We start from the raw sequence: 13,358 nt of genomic DNA on the forward strand, positions 1-13,358 counted from the left end.
TTCGGATAATATGCACATATAGCACGTAATTTATATAAAATACTTCATATCTATGTGTAAGCTGAAAGTAACTATGCACTAACCTGATAGGTGGCGAGTCAGCACTCAGCCAGTTCTTCGATACTCTTAAAACAACTTTCCTTCGATAAAACCTAGTACCAATACCATTAGAGTTTAATCTAACGATAACCGCGACAAATTAATAGTCTGACTATTATTATTATTAATAACACTTAATATAACTCATAATAATAGCCTAGATAATTATTTTAAGGACCTAATAACATTCCTATAATTATTTGAAAGGTATATTAAAAACTGCATTAGCGTAGCACACTTACAGTGAATTTTATTGAGAACCGGAACTTAATTGGAGCAGCGTTTCGAAACTGAATCGCTCTTTTTCTCGGGACTTCGGGAGCCTCGGGGCTTCCCTCGGGAGCTAAGGGATTTTTCCTAGGGTTTAGGGGGTTAAAATAAGCTATAGAGAGAGAGAGAGAGAGAGAGAGAGAGAAAGTAATTTAGAGAGGGAAAGAAAATTGGTGTGAGAATTCGGAGGAGTTCGGAGCCCTTTTATAGGCGCTAGTAGCCTCAGTTACACTGGCGTACCGAGGTTACGCTGGGCGTACACCTCAGATTAGGTTGCCAGCCGAAGCCAGCTGTCTCGTACCGTCGGATGGATTAGATTGGAGCTACGCGGAGCATAACATCTTCGGACACGGGGTGTACTGCGTGGGTGACGCGTCGGTCATCGGATGCGAGACCGTGGGGAGCAAGGGAAGCCTAGGATCTTGCCACGTCATCACCAGCTTCTCAAATTGCACTCTTAACTTCTAAAAATCGTAACTTTCACATACGAGCTCCATTTTCGACGCTCTTTATATCCACGCGAAGGTGGGAACGTATTCCACAACTTTCGTTTAGACTCCGTTGGCTAATTATGACTCGATTTTAAATTTTATATTTTTAACAGGCCGTGATAGGATTGGTCCGTTAAATCCTCATAACTTCTTCATCCGACATCTGTTTTCGCCCCTCTTTTTCTCATTACGCTACTCTTAACGAGATCTTCGATTCTCGTTCAGCTTGTGTCGGTTAAAAAGCGCTCGATCTAATATTCGAATTTCCGGTTGTACACTACTAATCCGAAACTTCGAAATATCATAACTTCTTCATACAAAGTCAGATTTGGGCATTATTTTTATCGATGTTCTTATTTTAACATATTCTACGACTTTAGTTTAGATTGCTAAGGCTAAATTTCGCTCTATCGTAAATTCACTATTTACACTTACCGGTATCGTGTCGGTTCTATCGCGAAACTTCAACGGGTCATAACTTCTTCGTTATAACTTGGATTCCGGCGTTCTTTATATGTACGAAAACCTTGAGATATATTCTAAAAATTGGTTTAGATTATTTATTCTAAATAATCCTTTGTCAAAAAGTCATTTTCGACACTTATTGTCTCTAAATTGATTAGCCCGGATCTACTGGCGTTACAATCACAAACTAAGCCTTGCAAGGGATGGACAAGAACCTTACAGTTAAAGACGATGGATCCTACTATCTCATTGAATAGATCTGGACACCGACGTTCGGTGGCTACAGAGACCTGGTCATGAATGAAGCCCATAAGACAAAGTACTCCATCCATCTAGGTTCGGAGAAAACGTACTTGGATCTCAAGCAAAATTATTGGCGGACGGATATGAAAGTTGAGATCACTACCTATGTGAGCAAGTGCCTGTCTTGTTTCAAAGTTATGGTAGAGTATCAGAAACCCCCAAGTCTACTACAACAACTAGACATACCCAAGTGGATGTGGGAACGGATAACTATGGATTTCATAACCAAGTTGCCTTCACCAATGCAATTTGATAGGATTGATGTTTTGAGAATTGTAGAATGCTCCTTTTCGATTACCTTCACCAATGCAATTTGATAGGATGGACCTTTTAAAAAGAGGCTTTTTGTGTTTTATTAATATATTATATGTATAATTATTAATTGAGTAACCACATTATTTAATTAGTATTGATCAAGAATTAATTTGGAATTAATTTAGAGATCAAAAGAGACTAATTAAATATATGGGCACTGATTATGTAAATCAACGATACTTATAGTTGGGCTAATAATCCATGGTTGGTTAGGATGAGCTAAAACATGTGTGATAGTCCACAAGGTTCAACCCATGTAACCCATGAGATATGAAGAGTCATGTGAATTAGGGTTTGCATGGATGTAACCCTAGGCTTTGCCAAACTATAAAATGATACCCATAGTCACCAAAATTGGCCCCACTCATTTCCAAGTATGTCACACCCCGCTAAAGCGGAAACGCAAGGTATGACAGCGATAACGGTTTCATTGCAAAAGATAAAGATACATCACCATAGCAGTATTTAAAAGTTTACAACCCATAGCTTCAAAAGAACAAAATACAAGTTTTTCAAAATAACATTGTTCAAAATATAGCTTCATAATAGCTTCAACACGATGCAGCATGCTCTATGATGATGAATCTTTACATCCACTTACTAATTATTTCCTGAAAAAGCATGTAAAACGAGCGTCAACTATGAAAATAGTTGGTGAGTATCACAAGTTTATAAAATCGAGCGTACAATAAGGCTTTTCGTAAATACAAGTACATTGCTTCAATGATAAACAAGTTGATTGCTATTAAGGAATACAAGTTTATTGCTATAACGAGAAACGAGTTTGTATGTGTATGAGCAAACAATGAGTCTCAACCAAACCTATGACTGAAGCCCTATCGAGATCTATGCTTATCGTTCCATAGATGAATATGGTATCATGCACTCCAGCGATTCGGGCGAGTGAGGAGTTGTCAATTCCTAATAGCGCTATCCATAACGACCATTGGCTCAAAGAGTTAATGGTTAGAGATAAGGGAAGGGCCTTTGTACGATAAGTTCTCATGTTCCGTGTTGCATAGACATACATAAAGAAACATAGCAATACAATAGCAATCATGTTTGATACAATTCAATTTAAGTACAACATGCAAACAATAGTTTTTCTGGACATGCTTTTCCACCCCAAAACATAAAAAATGAAAATAGGGGAGTGCGTGAATACTCACGATGTTTTGTGTAGACACAAGCGGTACTTCGGGATGCACCAACGTCTTACTACCGGGATCCTACGACACCAAACACACGCACTAGTGAGTTTCCATGTCGATATCTAATGCTAATATACTAAACTCTACATATAGGGAAATGCCAATTTATGTTTTAGTATTGGATTTATATCATTTTGTTACACTTTTTCTGATGTATTGAAATTTTACAAGTCGTGCGATTAATTACAACCTTGGAAGATTAATTTTCCAAATTTTAAGTCTCAATAACAACATAAATTCACGAAAAATAGTATTCGAGGGATAAAAATTCTCAAACTTTTTATTTAACTGTTAATACACAACACTAAGCTGGGAAAATTATAAAAATGGATTTCCAAGCTGTTTAATTATATTTTATAATTTTTGAGCATTTATTTCAATAAAAATTGAAATAAATAGTAAACAGTTTCCAAAATTACCCAAACTTTTTATTTAATTGTTATTATACATAAATAGGCTGGGAAAAATATAAAATATATTTTTCAGTGGTTATTTGTATTTTTCCTTGTTTTATTCCTTTAAATAGTCATTAATTAAAGAAATATTATTAAACAGTTAAAATAAATTACCATAAATTTTTGTAACATCATTTACAGTATAAATATCTTGGGAAAAATATCAAAAGTGGTTTTCATAATGTATAAACTGGTTTTGGGTATTTATGTATATTTAAGTGAATTTTAGTGCAATTAACTTTAGAAAATAAGGGAAAAATAGTTTACAGTGGAGAAAAATATTCAAAATTTTTATGTAACCTCCTACTATATAATATGATATCCTGGCAAATTTTCATGAATTTTGGATAATCAGAACTATTTTTCCCATTTTTAAGCCATTATAATTACCAAAAATTGGGAAAAATAGCTAGACATGATGAAAAATCTTGAAATTATTTTCTTGAGTCACCCATCACAAGTAAGGTATGCGAAAATTGTTAGATACAATTTTCACATCCTAAAAAGTGGTTTTGTAATTTATCATGTCCTAAATAAAAGAAAATTAGAAATCATATGAAACAGTAACAAAAATTGCTGAAATTTGGTGAGGGGTCATTATTCCCCATAAGTATCATCCATGAATTTATTTGGGATTTATTGACCTCTGGAAGTATTTTATATGATTTATGCCCTTGGTTTTAGCAATAATTCTAATAAATCAAATAAATAACAAAAGCTCTTGAAATTTTCCAGATTATCTCATGCATGCAAGGGCTTTCAAAAGTAAAAATGTTAAGAATGTATTCAGAAGAGAAATGAGGGTAATGATTCCAAACAATTTAAGAAAAGTTGCATGCAATAATGCATGAAGTGTAGATGTGGCTGAGGTTCATGAATTTTTGTAGCCCATTCAGTGAGGTTTTAAGCCACGAAATTTCAACCATAACTCACTAGATATGTTAAGTTTCTAAGGTATTTTTCCTAAGATTTATGGTTGGGTTTAAGACCATTGTTTAAGCAAGATAAAAATAGTGATCACAGAAAAAGAGCTGTATGCGCAACCTTTTTGTAAAATCTGCCAAAAATCGGATATTTAATATTTTACAGTAAGACCAGTTGGGTTTGAAAGTTAACTCGTGGAACTAACCAATACAAAAAGAATATCATGATTTGGTTAAAAAATGACTGAGTTATGACTGTTCAAAGTCGAACAAAATAATCTGGCAGATTGCATGTTTGCTTGTGTGCATTTTTAGGGTATTTCAATAAGAACATCATGCATGTCCTTGGTAAGGCCCGATTTCTAACACATGCATGGAATGAATGAGCATCCAAGATGTACTAGAAATGGTTTAATGCTTTCGTTCATGCATGAACACACAAGAAATGGAGAAGAACATGAAATATTATGTTTTGATGTCACATGATCATATGTGCTTCTTTTCCACTCCTTGCATGGGTTTGATCCCGGATTTTCACCATCTTTAACACATGCATTGTGTTATGGTGAGAATCTACAAACCACAAGGGGAGAATAAAGATTTCTAGCCATGGAAAGGCATAGAATCCGAAAAGTAGAGAAGACTAAGAAGAAAAAGAAGTAGAATCATCAAACTATGGAAGAAGATGATGTTGTTTACCTTGGTTATGATCTTGAGAGAAGTAAGAACACTTCAAGGTCTTCAAAGTCTTGAAATTTGGCAGAGAAATGAGAGAAATTTCGTGAGTTTAGAGAGAGAGAGGAAGAGGGTGAAGTGTGTGAAGAGAGTGAAGTGAGAAGAGTGAAGAGAGAAGAGGTGGAGTGTGGGTTTGAGTTTAATCATGAGTTTTGGGAAGAGAGTGCATGGGGAGAGGGGAGATGGCCAGATTTTTGAGGCATTAAAGCCTCCTCTCTCCTAAATTCAAATTTTTATAAAAAATCCCTCCTTAATTTTTATAAAAATCTAATTTTTATAAAAGTGATTCTTTAAGCAATTTTTGATTTATTTAAAAATCTTGTTTTTAACTAATAAATTATGATTAATACTTGTAATTTATATTTCTATTTCATTGGTATAATCCATAATTTGATTAATAAAATTTGATATTAGAAAGTTTATAGCCAAATTTTATAAAGTTTTTAAGCTTTAAGATTTATAAATTTGGATTTTTGGCTGTTTAGAGTTTTTGGAACATTGATTGATATTCAACAACATGTTGAAGTATAATTAGAGTGTTTTAATTTATTTTTAGAGTTTTATACCCTATTTCAATTATAACAAAGTTTGAAGCTTATTCTAATTATAGTATTGGCATTTCCTATTGTAGCTAAGCAACTTACTAGAATTGTAAGTATCAAGTATATTAGTCCTAGACCTTAGTTGGATCCTAGTTTATGCAAGATTTTTGACCTAATTTATACTACTAGGTCATGGCATGTTGTGCATGAATGGTTATTATAAATATGCATGAGTCCAAGAATGACCTGAATTGACAGTTGTCACAGTATCCCCCACTTAAAAAGAATTTCGTCCCGAAATTCATTCTATATCATCGCTTGTCATCGCATGGGAATAGTTGCGGATACTTTTCCTTTATGTAATCCTCGCGCTCCCAGGTGTACTCCGGCCCGCGTTTTGAGTTCCATCGAACTTTCACAATCGGGATCTTACTCCGCTTAAGTTGTTTTACCTCCCTGTCAAGGATTTCTATCGGTTCCTCAACGAAGCTCAGCTTATCATTGATCTTAATTTCCTCCAGGGGTACTATTAATGTTTCGTCGGCTAGACATTTCTTAAGGTTGGAGACGTGGAATGTGTCGTGAATGGCGCTTAACTCTTGGGGCAATTGGAGTTTATACGCTACCGGACCAATCCTTTCAAGGATTTCAAAGGGTCCAACATATCTCGGGCTTAGTTTTCCTTTCTTACCAAAATGCACAAGCCCTTTCCAAGGCGACACTTTTAAAAGTACCTTGTCTCCTACTTGGAATTCTAATGGTTTTCGACGATTATCCGCATAACTTTTCTGACGATCCCTAGCAGCTTTAAGCTTATCTTTGATGATAGTAATCTTGTCAGATGTTTCCTGGATAAGTTCGACTCTAGTCAACTGTCTGTCACCGATTTCTGTCCAGCATAAGGGCGAACGACACTTGCGTCCATACAATGCTTCATATGGAGCACATTGGATACTCGTGTGGTAACCGTTATTGTAGGAAAACTCAATTAGGGGCAAATGAGTATCCCAATTTCCTTTGAACTCAATGACACACGCTCGTAGCATGTCTTCCAATGTTTGTATTGTTCTCTCTGTTTGCCCATCTGTCTGAGGGTGGTAAGCTGTGCTCAAATCTATCTTGGTTCCTAGTGCCCTCTGTAACATCCACCAAAATCGAGATGTAAAACGACTATCTCTATCAGAAATGATAGATAGGGGTACACCATGCAGAGAAACAATTTTGTCGATGTAGATTTGGGCCAATTTTTCCATCTTGAAATCTTCTCGAATAGGGAGAAAGTGAGCGGATTTCGTCAGTCGATCCACTATGACCCAAATTGAGTCGTGACCTCTAGCAGTTCTAGGGAGTTTGGTAACGAAATCCATAGATATTTGCTCCCATTTCCATTGGGGAATTTCAGGTTGTTAACCCTTGGAATCCAGACCCTGTCTTTAAAATAACGAACTCCATCAGGTTTGGTTTCAAATCTTTCTTCCAAACCATGTAAAGTTTCGCCTGGAAGATTTTCCTTGCATAACGCTTTCTCCTGGGCATTAATGATTTGAGATTTCAAGCTTGTCTGAATTACCATTCCCAAAGCTCTCACACGGGAAGGTTTCACTCTTACTTTCCTACTAAGAGCGTCGGCTACTACGTTAGCCTTTCCTGGGTGGTATCGTATCTCACAATCATAATCACTAAACAACTCTACCCATCTTCTCTGCCGCATGTTTAACATTTTCTGATCCAGGATATGCTGAAGGCTTTTGTGATCGGTATAAATGGTGCACTTGGTTCCGTACAAATAATGCCTCCGTATCTTAAGGGCGAAAACTATTGCTCCTAGTTCTAGATCATGGGTGGTATAATTCTTCTCGTGCGGTTTGAGTTGTCTGGAAGCATATGCAATGACCCTATCTTTTTGCATTAGCACACATCCTAATCCTTGATGAGACGCATCACAATACACCACAAAGTTCTCTGATCCTTCTGGTAAAGCCAGAATTGGTGCATTGCACAGCTTGTTTTTCAGGATTTGAAACGCCTCTTCGTGTTTCTCTTCCCAGAGAAATTTTCTATCCTTTTGGGTCAAAGATGTTAATGGTTGAGCAATCCTAGAGAAATTCTCAATGAAGCGTCTGTAGTACCCAGCTAATCCTAGGAATTGTCGTATTTCTGTCGGGGTTTTGGGGGCCTCCCATTTCTTGATTGCCTCTATCTTAGCTGGATCTACATGGATTCCTCTTTCACCGATCACATGACCAAGAAAATGTACTTCCCGAATCCAAAATTCACACTTAGTGAACTTGGCATACAATTTTTGTTCCTTCAACAGCTCCAACACTAGCTTTAGATGTCTATTGTGATCTTCTTTGGTCCGCGAGTAAACAAGTATGTCATCGATAAAGACAATTATAAACCTGTCTAGGTATGGTCTACAGACCCTATTCATCAAATCCATGAATACAGCGGGTGCGTTCGTTAGTCCAAAAGGCATGACTAAGAATTCATAATGTCCATAACGGGTTCTAAACGCTGTCTTGTGAATGTCCTCTTCGTGAATTCTTAGCTGATGATACCCTGACCGAAGGTCGATTTTTGAGAAGTAGGAAGCGCCCTGCAACTGATCGAACAAGTCATCTATTCTAGGGAGGGGATATCGATTCTTGATTGTCAACTTGTTCAATTCTCTGTAATCAATGCACATTCGGAACGAACCATCTTTCTTTTTGACGAATAACACTGGGGCTCCCCAAGGTGAAGAACTTGGTCGAATAAACCCTTTGTCTAGAAGTTCTTGAAGTTGTCCGGATAGTTCTTGCATCTCGGATGGTGCAAGGCGATATGGTGCTTTTGCTACTGGTGCCGCTCCGGGAACTAAGTCTATCCGAAATTCGACCTGTCTATAAGGGGGTAGACCGGGCAATTCCTCCGGAAATACTTCGGGATAGTTTTGAACCACTGGAATCTCCTTGAGTTGCTTAGCTTCAGGTTCTCTTTCTAGCACATGGGCCATGCATGCAATACAATTCTTCTTCAGGTACTTGTGAACCTTCACGCTTGATACTATGTTTAAACTTCTTCCTGGCTTCTCACCGTGTATGATAAGGGTTTCTCCATTAGGGAGAGGCACTCTGATGACTTTCTCATAACAACCAATGTCTGCTCTATTTTTGGATAACCAATCCATCCCTACTATCACATCAAAACTACCTAGCTCTATAGGAATTAGGTCAATGCTAAAGAGTTTATCAGCTAAATTCAGAGTACAACCAGGAATTATATCACTAGCCCTAATTTCATACCCATCAGCAAGTTCAATAGCATATGCAATCCTCATCTTTACCGATTTCAAGCCAATTAACGGTCTAAATGCTAAAGAAACAAAACTCCTATCTGCTCCCGCATCGAATATTACTGATGCAAAGTGGTTGTTCAGGAGGAACGTACCTGTTATCACTTCAGGGTTCTGACGAGCTTCTTCTGCACCAATCACAAAGGCTACACCTCTTGGTTGTCTAACTTGATTTCCTTGAAAGTTTTGCCTGGCTTGGCCTTGTCCATGGTTACCAGGTCCATTGTTCAGTTTAGGACATGCTCTACGGAGATGATCAATACTCCCGCACTCGTAACATGTCCTTTTTCCCTCCTTATTCACCTTACAATACTTCGAGTAATGGCCTGTTTGCTTACAGTTTTGGCACACCGGGCAAGCTCCCTTGTGATGGAAGTTACACTTATTGCACTTCGGAAGCGACCCTGAGTACTGCTTTCGCTCCTGCACTTCTTGTCCTTGAGTTTTCACTGGTTCTTGCTCCTGGGCTCTTACCATAAAGTTTCTTGAGACTTTCTGCTCCCTCCCTGACTTGCCTCCATACTTCTTCTCTCCCTGATTTATTGGCTTCCTCTTGCTACTAGAGCTTTCCATTGTCGATGCTCCCATCCTTATCACATCACAATCAATAATAGCCAACCAAACATATAATATGCTGTCATCGCATGACCTGCCTCTCGTCTAGCAGCACTAGCAGTGTCAGCAGTCTCCATCGAATGCTGATACAGGATTTCCATTCCTGCCAAGACTTCATCCAAAACTTCTCGATGCCCAGCTGTCACAGCGAGACTGTGACGTAGGCCTGCTGCTATCGACTGCAATCTCCGGGACTCCTCCGGGGTCATACCTGGCTGTCGGACAGGTATCCCTATGACTTGCTGAGGTGAGGATGCTCTTGGTCCTGCATCGCTGGGTCCTACCCCGCTAGGTCCTGCCGTGCCATGTCCTGCTGTGCTGGCGGGTATCCTTCCTGGAATGGGGACACTCTTCCTCGCTGTCCTCCGAATGCGAAGTCCATAGAGCGGTGGCTGTGGCAACACCGATGTCGGTGATGCCTCGCGTCGTTGACTCGGGGCGTTGTCATTGCTGATCTCCACCGAGTTCCCAGTATCTTCCGTATCCTCTGATGGGTCTTCTTCTATCGAGGCGGGGGGATTACGTCGAGGGATAACAGTGACGTAGCCGGATTCATCGGCTGAGGCGGTAGCGCGGGAAGATGACGATCTTGACATAGTGGACTGTGACATAGTTTCAATGAGATATGAAATAAATGACAATGCATGCCTATAATATGCAATGCTTACACACACCAAAATTAACCTTTTGAAATTTTTAAATAAGGTTTTCTCAAATATTTTTGTTGAACATATTCCCATTATAATTAGCTCAAGCTTTGTATAAATCTTTTCTTAATTAAACATAGGTGATCAGGCTATGTTTAATCAAGGTCCAATAATACAACTCCCAACCTAATTATACTTGTAATATGTTTGATGTAAAAGGAATTTCTTTGTAAGTTTTAGTTATAGGTTGTGTTTTCTTAAAGAAAAACCGATGTTCTCTATAACTTTAGCTCTGATACCACTTCTGTCACACCCCGCTAAAGCGGAAACGCAAGGTATGACAGCGATAACGGTTTCATTGCAAAAGATAAAGATACATCACCATAGCAGTATTTAAAAGTTTACAACCCATAGCTTCAAAAGAACAAAATACAAGTTTTTCAAAATAACATTGTTCAAAATATAGCTTCATAATAGCTTCAACACGATGCAGCATGCTCTATGATGATGAATCTTTACATCCACTTACTAATTATTTCCTGAAAAAGCATGTAAAACGAGCGTCAACTATGAAAATAGTTGGTGAGTATCACAAGTTTATAAAATCGAGCGTACAATAAGGCTTTTCGTAAATACAAGTACATTGCTTCAATGATAAACAAGTTGATTGCTATTAATGAATACAAGTTTATTGCTATAACGAGAAACGAGTTTGTATGTGTATGAGCAAACAATGAGTCTCAACCAAACCTATGACTGAAGCCCTATCGAGATCTATGCTTATCGTTCCATAGATGAATATGGTATCATGCACTCCAGCGATTCGGGCGAGTGAGGAGTTGTCAATTCCTAATAGCGCTATCCATAACGACCATTGGCTCAAAGAGTTAATGGTTAGAGATAAGGGAAGGGCCTTTGTACGATAAGTTCTCATGTTCCGTGTTGCATAGACATACATAAAGAAACATAGCAATACAATAGCAATCATGTTTGATACAATTCAATTTAAGTACAACATGCAAACAATAGTTTTTCTGGACATGCTTTTCCACCCCAAAACATAAAAAATGAAAATAGGGGAGTGCGTGAATACTCACGATGTTTTGTGTAGACACAAGCGGTACTTCGGGATGCACCAACGTCTTACTACCGGGATCCTACGACACCAAACACACGCACTAGTGAGTTTCCATGTCGATATCTAATGCTAATATACTAAACTCTACATATAGGGAAATGCCAATTTATGTTTTAGTATTGGATTTATATCATTTTGTTACACTTTTTCTGATGTATTGAAATTTTACAAGTCGTGCGATTAATTACAACCTTGGAAGATTAATTTTCCAAATTTTAAGTCTCAATAACAACATAAATTCACGAAAAATAGTATTCGAGGGATAAAAATTCTCAAACTTTTTATTTAACTGTTAATACACAACACTAAGCTGGGAAAATTATAAAAATGGATTTCCAAGCTGTTTAATTATATTTTATAATTTTTGAGCATTTATTTCAATAAAAATTGAAATAAATAGTAAACAGTTTCCAAAATTACCCAAACTTTTTATTTAATTGTTATTATACATAAATAGGCTGGGAAAAATATAAAATATATTTTTCAGTGGTTATTTGTATTTTTCCTTGTTTTATTCCTTTAAATAGTCATTAATTAAAGAAATATTATTAAACAGTTAAAATAAATTACCATAAATTTTTGTAACATCATTTACAGTATAAATATCTTGGGAAAAATATCAAAAGTGGTTTTCATAATGTATAAACTGGTTTTGGGTATTTATGTATATTTAAGTGAATTTTAGTGCAATTAACTTTAGAAAATAAGGGAAAAATAGTTTACAGTGGAGAAAAATATTCAAAATTTTTATGTAACCTCCTACTATATAATATGATATCCTGGCAAATTTTCATGAATTTTGGATAATCAGAACTATTTTTCCCATTTTTAAGCCATTATAATTACCAAAAATTGGGAAAAATAGCTAGACATGATGAAAAATCTTGAAATTATTTTCTTGAGTCACCCATCACAAGTAAGGTATGCGAAAATTGTTAGATACAATTTTCACATCCTAAAAAGTGGTTTTGTAATTTATCATGTCCTAAATAAAAGAAAATTAGAAATCATATGAAACAGTAACAAAAATTGCTGAAATTTGGTGAGGGGTCATTATTCCCCATAAGTATCATCCATGAATTTATTTGGGATTTATTGACCTCTGGAAGTATTTTATATGATTTATGCCCTTGGTTTTAGCAATAATTCTAATAAATCAAATAAATAACAAAAGCTCTTGAAATTTTCCAGATTATCTCATGCATGCAAGGGCTTTCAAAAGTAAAAATGTTAAGAATGTATTCAGAAGAGAAATGAGGGTAATGATTCCAAACAATTTAAGAAAAGTTGCATGCAATAATGCATGAAGTGTAGATGTGGCTGAGGTTCATGAATTTTTGTAGCCCATTCAGTGAGGTTTTAAGCCACGAAATTTCAACCATAACTCACTAGATATGTTAAGTTTCTAAGGTATTTTTCCTAAGATTTATGGTTGGGTTTAAGACCATTGTTTAAGCAAGATAAAAATAGTGATCACAGAAAAAGAGCTGTATGCGCAACCTTTTTGTAAAATCTGCCAAAAATCGGATATTTAATATTTTACAGTAAGACCAGTTGGGTTTGAAAGTTAACTCGTGGAACTAACCAATACAAAAAGAATATCATGATTTGGTTAAAAAATGACTGAGTTATAACTGTTCAAAGTCGAACAAAATAATCTGGCAGATTGCATGTTTGCTTGTGTGCATTTTTAGGGTATTTCAATAAGAACATCATGCATGTCCTTGGTAAGGCCCGATTTCTAACACATGCATGGAATGAATGAGCATCCAAGATGTACTAGAAATGGTTTAATGCTTTCGTTCATGCATG

The sequence above is a fragment of the Lactuca saligna genome, chromosome 3, assembly GCF_052625555.1.
Source record: "Lactuca saligna cultivar CGN05327 chromosome 3, ASM5262555v1, whole genome shotgun sequence".
Taxonomy (NCBI): Eukaryota; Viridiplantae; Streptophyta; class Magnoliopsida; order Asterales; family Asteraceae; genus Lactuca; species Lactuca saligna.